At 34.2% G+C, this 10,065-nt stretch overlaps 1 long non-coding RNA gene across 1 annotated transcript; it reads right to left on the reverse strand.

Moving 5' to 3' along the window:
- Positions 1–5,635: 5,635 nt before the first annotated feature.
- On the reverse strand, positions 5,636–9,184 carry LOC119986708. Its single transcript, XR_005465333.1, has 3 exons — positions 9,032–9,184; positions 6,985–7,047; positions 5,636–6,128 (listed from the first exon to the last, which is right to left on the reverse strand). It is a non-coding gene; the product is annotated as an uncharacterized LOC119986708 (long non-coding RNA).
- Positions 9,185–10,065: the final 881 nt, after the last annotated feature.

The raw sequence follows: 10,065 nt of genomic DNA on the forward strand, positions 1-10,065 counted from the left end.
ATGAAGTGTACGTATTTTGGAGATTTGGACTTGTAGATCCGAGAGAAACATAATCATAAATTTTCAAGGGAAATAATTATTTAATTATCATAACGTGATTGTGTAAAAAAATTATCACTCCATTGATACTGACGTGATTTATAAAAACACAACACTAACCACGTCGTTGTTAAGATTTGATCAAAAAGTTGATAATGATTGAGCTCCAAGAGTCATGTCCTGTTGAGTGTGGAGGCTAATGCTGTTGTTCTAGGGTTGTCGTCGAGACGGGGATTATAGTTATTCGGACACCCCGTGCTGGTTGGACGGGTATAAATGGGTGTTCAAACAGGGGGTGTTGGGAGTAGCATTTAAGTGCTATTGTCCGAACATGTTAAGCAACTGTCCAGACAGCTATCAGGACATGCAATTTCTAATGTAAATATAAGGAACATTTTGGGGTTGTAAACTAATTCTTATTATTTTGTGTCTCCAAAAGAGCTAGAGGGCGGTTTAGAATGTGTGAGAGAACCACGTTTGTGAAAAATCTCTTGTACCTTTTCTTCTTTTAATGCATTTTTTATTTATCAAAAAAAGAAATTATTAAAGTTCATCCTCATGAAAAGAGTGGACCATCAAAAAAAAGGGAGAGAAAAGATGGAGAGCGTGGTTGTAATAATGTTTCACATCGTCAATTTTCTCTGATTCTCACAGAAACAAGGTACCTAGGCACGTACGGCTCTGCCTAGCAATATAGCGTAGCCTGTCTCTCTTTATTCATAACCACCACAAACTGGGTTTTAACTGCAAGGTAATTGCTAAATACACAGGTTTTTTTGCTAAATGCACACAAGTCTATCTGTCTATCGTCTGACCCAACTGCAAATTCCAGCAGTACTGGACTGAGGACTTTGCTATCTATCTGTTCCTGGAAGTTGGTGGCTTTTTTTCTTACGTTTTTGCATCAGCAGCTGATCAGGAGAGAAGATCACGTGTGGGTTGAAAGTCAAAAGCACAGAAAAGAAGAAATATTTTTTTACATTAAAGTCATGACCACGGTCTAGCTGTCGGCCACGAGGCACCCTTCTCCACTTTTCATTGGAAATTGCTCCCTCTCTTTCTCTCTCTTCCCTTGAATTCCGGGTGTAAAAATGTTTGGTCCCTCAATTTTTTCTCTTTCATTTTACATCTCATTTACCTTGAGCATTAGATGTTGGAAATTTAGATATGTGTTCATAACCAACAGATTATGGGTTCTAACAATGGAGAATGTGAGAAAATAAAAATATCTTCAAAAAAAATATATGTGGGATTGAAGTGAGTCCAAAGCGCACAATATCTTACCTAAACTGAAATGTCCAGAATAAGAAGGCTCGATTTCTGTATCCACATAAGTCAGTACTCCTCAGAGAGAATCAAAGTTAAAGTGGATCAGAGAATAATGTGAAGCGTTGGAGTATTCCCAAGCCACGAAGGGCCAACTTCTCCCTTATTCTTATAGGATTCTTGGAGGCTTATCGCTCAATCAATCAAACAATTGATGTGTGGATCATCGTGTATATATATACACTCTTCTGTAACAATAGTAATGTCTAAAGCTTTTAATATTCTCTTGGACACGTGCAATATTCTGCATTATTGGCATCCATGCATACGCAAATTATAAAGAGACAGTGCAATTAATTACAAAGAGGCACATAGAGAGAATAAAGCCATGAAAAACCAAGGGGTTCAGCTAGGTTCCCTTGACTTGGCTTACGAATCCCCACAGCCACGTCTCCATCACACATGTCAACACCCTCTCTGATCTCTCCCTCTCTCTAAAAATGCAAATGGCGTTATCTTCCTTCTCTACTAAGTGGCCCTTCTATGCTAAACATGTCAAGGACATCTTTTACCCATTATTCAGAGGGTTACTAGAAGCTCAATATGGATCAACATATTCGATTCTAAAGTGACGTAGTTATTTCTAAGTGGTTTGCGTTGGGTCTCCGCTCAACTAATTTGTTGGGTGAATTTATACGTGTCTTGCCTAACTCAAATTTGAGATTAGTGGATTGTTCAGGGATGATCAGAACTGTCAAAAAAAGTAGAAACGTCAAAAACTTGTTGGTTAAGGTTAAAATGTCAATGATCAACCCCTTAATTAATTAACGTTAATCTAATGCTTATGAAACATGAAATTGAGGTGTGAAATGCGATTTAGCTTGAGAAAAAGGGATTAATCATGTAGTGATGTTCGTCACAAATAATTGATTAGGTAAAATAATTTGGGATTATTCCAAAAGTAAGTGCTCTCGTGGAGTTGAACATGGCGCCCCCTACTTTGTCCTCTTTCGACATAAAATATTTAGCGATATCTTTTTGATAATCTCCATGATAACATCATGCTCTACCAATAATTTCGCATCGTCGGACACCCAACACTTAATTAATTTGCAACTAATCCCTGCTTTGAATCCGATTGTGGTGATCCCCACACTAGGTATGATTTTTAAATTGAATTGGATTAATATATTTGTGTATATATATATATATCTTAAGCATAAGCTTTAGCATTTGTAGGATTGCTACCAAACATTGGCTTAGCGTGTTGATTTTTTAATTAGGAATAAAGCATTAATTGGTCACTTTGCTCCAAAACATAATCTCGTTAGTTTGGGAGAATAAGTAAGTGACGAGTTAGCCGACCCACTTGGGTGTTCACTCTCCCAAATTTACAAAAGTTAATGAGTTTGAGTGGTGAGGAAGAAACCGGACTTCCCTGGTATTTGAGTCCAACTAATCTTGATTAACTTCTTATTGAATATAATTGAGTTAACTATAAGTTACCCAACAATGAATAGTTAATGAAAGAGATTCTTTTATGTAGAAATTAAAGCAAAATATAATAATACGAGGAAGATTACTGTTTTTGTAGGGAATTGGGTAATGGTTTAAAGATTCAAAAAATAACTGAATACTTTTGATATCTTAATTGTGAATTTTTTTTGACCGCCTAATCATTATGTGATGATAACTCCATAGATATATAGTTTCTAATCTATAGATGGATCGATGGATGTATCAATTTTTCAATATAATACATGGAAAATTTGCAGACCTACTAGGATATATCTTCTCATGAGAAAGTTATATTTATAGTCAAGCTCTAATAGATAAGTTGGTATTTTTATTACTAATCAAATATTAGGGACAAGAAACTATTCCATAGATAATTACGCCAACCACACAAATTAACTATAGCCCCTTTGATTTTATATTTTTTCCCGACAAAAAGAACAAATAAACTTATATTATTGTCACAATTTAGAGGTCAAATAATAAAGTATATAATGGTTTCAAAAAGTTATTTGATGAAATATTATTAGAAAAAACAAAGACGAATGATGGTGATTCTTATAAATTAATAACTTGATCAATAAATTATCTATATATATATATCATTAAAGAACTTAATTAGATCTATGTAAATCTTCACTAGATATCATAAAATATTCAAAACAATTTTTTTATAATTCATATCTTTGACTCTTTGAAAAGTTATTAGCTAGGATTAAATATCACAAAAGTGATCAGGATTCTCAGTAAAAAAATCTCAGTCATCTAAATAGTGGATGTGTCACTCTCTTATTCAATGATCAGGTTTTGTAGGTCTTTACACTTATATCAATCAAGGTATAAGATCCACTACTGGGATAACTAAGATGTTTTTTCCTAGGATTTCTAATATTTTTGTAAATATCATGAAATCTAAAGTTAAGGATATAATATATGACCATTATATTATATATATATATATATATATATATAATAAAAATCTGTCCGGAGTGTTTTTCGTAAGCTTTAAAGATGATATATATATATATATATATATATATATATATATATATATGAACACTAGTAATAGAATTATGATCAAGTTAATTTTATCAGATATTTGTTGTAGAGTTCAAATATAATTACTAATTACCATACAAATCAAATAGATGATTATTTTTCAGTAATTTTTTTCTTGACAACTGCCAAGCAGAGCAATGTATGACCTTTAACGTTTCCACTTTTAAGTATTGTATATAGGTGAGAAAATTTGAAAAAAACAGAAACATTAATTGGGACAATTTAGAGAGCATATATATACAACCCAAGAGAGAGAGAGAGAGAGAGAGAGAGAGAGAGAGAGAGAGAGCAGTGCAATTATATATGTTGGGTGTATTACTTTTGAACAACTCATCATCATCTCGACATCTCCAATTGACAAACACATCCAAACCAGCTAGCTTTTTGAAAAACAAAACCCTAATTATATAATATATTCACTCCATAATTATAATAATAGAATGTGCCTCGCTTGTTGCTTTCAAAAGGGAGACCTATACATATATATATATATATACACACCTTTAAACACACCCATAATCGCTAGATTCTCTGCTTCTTATTAAAAATGTTAAACACATCAAAAAAAAAAGAAAAAAAATCATGGGTACTACTACTACTACTACACATACTATGATTAATTATGAGCATACCTCGTGGAATATGATAATGATCGCACATTTTATTGTCGTTTTGTTATCATGTTCTCTTTAGGCTTTTTTTTTTAATCTCCTTAAACTTTGTTAATATATTTATGTTTTAAACCCACTAATTTAACTAAATAATTTAATATAAAACATATATTAATGATTAAGAACTAAATAAACCTTTATTTTTGGTCTTACAACTAAGGAAATGATTGTTAACAATGATTATCTTCCATTGCTAATCCAACTGAACTGATAAACAAGAAGTTACTACATCAAAAACTAGATTAATCCTTATGGATAATCGAAGCTGTAAATTATAATTTCTTATATAAAAGTATGTGAGTCCTAGCTAATAAATTAAAATTATATATACTAGTCAAGATAATAAATTAAAATTTCTTTAATTCTTCCAAACAATGTCCATCTTTAATTATGTGTATACTACACAGCACAACAGTGAGTCATTGGACAAACTTCTTGTCACCAAACTAAGAGACAGATGTTAGAAGAGGGATTTGGCTCAATTGAAGTGCTGTCCGGACATAAAAAGGATCTGTTCGGACAGATGATGGCCGCTCAAGCACCCCTGAGCGCTTGAGCTCTCCAAAGCCAGAATGCATGTTTAATCCCACTGGAGCGTCCACGGGAGCTCAAGCGGGTCTGGTTTTAATTAGGCCGTAAACTGTCTGAAAATTTGTGTTTGCTTGAGAGAGAAAAAGAGAGTAAACACCACACTTGAGAATATCAAAAGAGCTTGGGATGGCTTGAAAAAGAGCTTGAGGAAGCTTGAGTGGTTTGTTTATCTTGTGTGAGGTGCTTTCTTGGATTTTCTTCTCCAATTTGTCTCGAGAGAGAGAGCATTTGTAAGAACAAGATAACACGTAGAGTGAGCTTGTTTTCTTTGTATTGGGTAGTCTCTCAAACTTATAAATCTTCTCCATATGGTGAAATTAGATCTCTATTGCTAGTGGATGTAAATTTTTACCAAACCACGTATACCACTTTGATTGTTTATTTATGAAGAGATGTAAGATTCCTTTTTAACGATATTGTTAAAAAAACAATGAACTTAAACATACCAAAAACATTTAGAGCAAATCAATGTTAGGTCAACTAAAAGAGAAGCATTACCACATGAATAGGCATATGCATACATACGCACTCATTAGCATTGATCAACACTTTGAATGGTACATCAATTGATATATGACCTACGTACAATGTATTTGGAATAGGTAACATGGGTCCATAAATACATGCATGTGCATGCTTTATATATATATATATATATATATAGATCCCTCATATCTTCGAAGTTGAAACCATCATTGAAGCTTTGGCACATGAACATGTCCAAATAAAACCACACATAATAGTGTTAAAGTGGCACGTGCAATTCACGAGGTCCAATATACAAAGGAGTTTGGCATGCGCCTTGAGGATTCTTTGGATCTATTCCTTCCATGCTCCCACCTGACCCCATTTTGTTGGACTTGTTAATATTGGGTTCCAAATTGACATATATCGATGGACAATGAGCCTCAAATGCAAAACCTTTAGCCTCTCATGCTTCAGTTTCTTCATAGTTTGCAGTTGAGGAGAGATTGTTCTTAGATATCCCTACACAGAGAGACACATGCAAAGAAATTAAACTTCATGACAACCTGCATGAGTCAAAACTTTTTTATATAAGGCAGCAGATGATATATATGACAAATTTGTCTGGTAACATCTATGAGGTAAGAGAATTCAGAATTGTTACTAATGAAGAAAAGGTAAAGGATTCTCCAACCGATAAAGAAGTGGCTGAATCCTGAGACAGCTAATGACAGAGATTTATAGCCTATGCCTCTGATAATGAGGGGCACCATGTCCTTAACTTTCTCTCAAATCTTTTATACTTGGGAGTATTATTCATGTGGGTTCCCTATTCAATAAGGTTAGGACCTTTAATGGATGAATGGAGCAGGAACCCTCTCCGATAATCAAATATAATACTACAAAAAGGCTAAAAAGATAAGTGAAAGTTTCCAACCATGAGAGCTGCATCAATTAACAGGATAATTAATTAATACAAAGTTGGGGTAAAGCAAAAGAAATCATTGTTATTGGAGCCTAAAGAGTCCAAAGAAGTGTAGGCTTTTTTTGGAGGAGAGCATATGCAAGTGGGGGTTTTGTGGTGCAAAGAGTGGATAGGAGAGCGACAAGCAGCGAGAAATGCTCCTTTGATAGCTGGATTCTCCCTGTCTGTCCTAACATTCCTGGGGCGGCAATGGTGGAATGCTTGTATAAACACTCTGTCACTAAAGTCAATCTCTTATGGTCATCACTCAGAGGATTGCACGACGTGTGCGAATGAGGGAGAGTTGTGGAAAAACTTGTTTGACTCATTCAATGACGTTTAATATACGAAATGATGAATGAATGCATTAAAACAATGAAAACATAGAAAAAGAGAGCACTAATTCGGTCATACCTTAACACTGAAAAGCTAATAAGAACATTTTCTTGGTCTAATCAGAGTATTATCCGGTTGTTTCTGCAAACAATCAAACCAAAGGAAAGTCAAATCCATGTAGATCGTAATATTTGGAGCAAATCTTAGAGCTTGTAAGTTCAATTAGCACAACAGAACTTGTCAATGCATACATAATGTTTCACACAAAAATACTGTTTTGTGAGAAGAATGTGCAACTTCAAAGTATACAACATAAGACAAATTGACACACATATTTCGAAAAGTTTGTCAAATAGACATTGGCTTTGCTCTTATCCATGTCTCGAGAACTGATAAATCTGGAGAAACGTAACTCTTAAACATGGGTTAATGCAATCATCTCAAAGCTTATAATAAATAAACTAGTCGACTAGGGTGAGAGAATAATTTTGTACTGCAAATTTAATCAGGATTATCCATCTGAATCATAGATACTGCATTCACTTGAATGAATAAAGCAAGCTAGTTATGTCAACATGCTTTATAAAGTAAACCCTATGGTAATACTTTAGAAAACTGAGCAACACTTAAATTCCATAAACTCAACCATATGAAGCACATATTCTAGATGCATTCCTGGATAAGATAACGGAATGATGCAGTCATCAAGGTTCCATTAATCAAAAGCATCTTGAGCCGGATCAACCTTTGTCATTTCGATTATTTACCAATGCGCTTAAGAGCTGAGATTCTCAATTTGACTAGGCCCAGCCTCAAGTCAGCCTAACAGCAAACTCAAAACGTCTTTCTAAATCCAAAGCCCACATCTCATAAACTAGGCCAATAGCAGAAACAGTGCACACAGTTCCACATGCATTGCTGACTGAACATCAATGTCATTGCTACCGTACCATCCTCAAAATAGAAGTAAACCTGAAAATTGAATCGTCAATTTCAGCTGACTTAATCATCAATGTCAGTGACTTGATGCTTTATTAGAACTTCATAATTTTTTTTACCCCCTTCACTATCTCCTATGTTTTAAATGGAGTTCCACAAGAGGAGTCTTTTATAATGGGATGAGTAGCTATCATACATTGCACTATGAGTAATAACCGAACACCATGGAGAAAATCACATATCTTCAGGTCACAATTTTTCTCTTTCTTCCTCTGCCCTCACTTCAGTCTCACCCATAATCACTTTTTATCTTGGTGCAGATTAGCAGATATCATAAACTTCATCAAACTATATTTTTCATACACACTAATATTGCATTATTACTTGTGTTGTAAAGAGTAGTTAGTCAGTAGCATTCATGAAGGATCATCTAGATACAGTTTACCAAATCCTCAAAATACTTGCACCTAAGAAATGACTACTACTGTGAAACCATGGCAAAAAGAAAGTGAAATCTCTCATTGATGCATAGAGGACTGGATGATTAAATAATAAAAGGTCAGCATCAGCTAGTTGAACCTTTGTACAAATGACATTTGAATATTTGATAAATGGGTTTGCTTTTTTTTTTCCTCAATGATTTGTAATGTGAAATAAGAATTTCCCCTTATTGTTATTAGATATAGATGAATGCAATCAAATTATAAGCTGAAAATTCAATAATTCCATTCATAGGCTTAAAGTAACAAAACTTTCATCTTACAAATTTCTACATCAGAGCCAAAATTATATATATATGCAAGAAGAATGCCTATACATTCACACACACCCAAGAACACAAGTGTTAAATAGCATCTAAAGATAGAGAAGACTAGAAACATCAATTACACGAATATGTGAAATTATAAAAGATAATCTAGCCAGATGGGTTAAATCAGCTTTACCCTCCAACAACAAACGTTTTCTGACAAAGAAAGCCTCAATTTTTCCAAGAAAAAAACACAATCATATATAAAGAATAACAAAACCCACGAAAGAAAACACACAAAGCATTAGCTTCTCTACAGAACAAAGAGGAATTTCGAGGATATAAATAACAGCCATGAAAAAAAAAACATACTTTTACACAGACGGAGTTAAATACGAGACTAGACATAACAATCAAATCAAAAGAGAGCTTACTTACTACATTGCTTGTTTGATATCGAAACCCCTCAGACCCACGAAACGTCGTGCTTAGAACTGCAATCGTTGGCTCCGATTTGTCTCGTCCGAAAGCTGAAACTGTGAGCCATCCATGATCGTCTCTCGCAACCTCCTCGCGAGTCTTGACTCTTGACAAATAGACTTGAAAATGGGCCGAAATGCCCACCCAACCCAGTCATTAAAACCTCTAATGGGCAGGCCTCACAAGTTGGGCAAATAACCAAGGCCCAAAAAAAGCCAAGCCCAATACACTACTAACGTGTCTGGGGCAAACTGGAGCTGAACCAATGTGTAACTCTGGGTTGTACAAAATTCCAAGTCCAAGCCCAACTCTACCAACGATGTCATTTTCTGTCATTAGTCCTTTTTTTTTGGTCAAGAACAACTCAGCAGATGTGCCATTTATACAAATCACTAACTCTAAATTTGGGCCGGGCTAGGCACCTGCAAACCCGTCCGACATGTTAGTTGGATCGAGGCCTAGTGCAAACCACTTGAAAATAATGGCGTAGGTTTAAAACCAAACTCCTGATCTCAAACGAGATTTTTTACGTCATACATCATAAAAGATACCAACTACACTATCCCCAAATGGTTTTGTCATTTGTGCATCTACATTGCTTTAACATATTAATTAATTGAATTGCACTGCTTGAATAGGGTGTTAAAATGTATTACTAACAACTGTCAAATAATGTGAAACAAAAGAACATTCTCCAAAAGATTAATGTGATTATGAGTGTGCATATAATACAAGAACAGCCGTCTAAGCAAAATAATATAAAATTCAGTGAAATTAAACAACCAAATTCCTTGATGTGATATCTTCTTTAACTAAATTCATGTTTTTTAAATGATCCAATAATAATTACATAGATAAGCATATTTAAATATATAGTTTCCATATACTTTCATTAAATTAGTTTTAATTATATGATCCTATATGTATCCGATCCAGTAGGTTCCATGAAATTGATACATATATATAACATTAACTCATGTTGTGTTGTTTAA

This window comes from Tripterygium wilfordii, chromosome 20 (assembly GCF_013401445.1).
Source record: "Tripterygium wilfordii isolate XIE 37 chromosome 20, ASM1340144v1, whole genome shotgun sequence".
Classification (NCBI taxonomy): Eukaryota; Viridiplantae; Streptophyta; class Magnoliopsida; order Celastrales; family Celastraceae; genus Tripterygium; species Tripterygium wilfordii.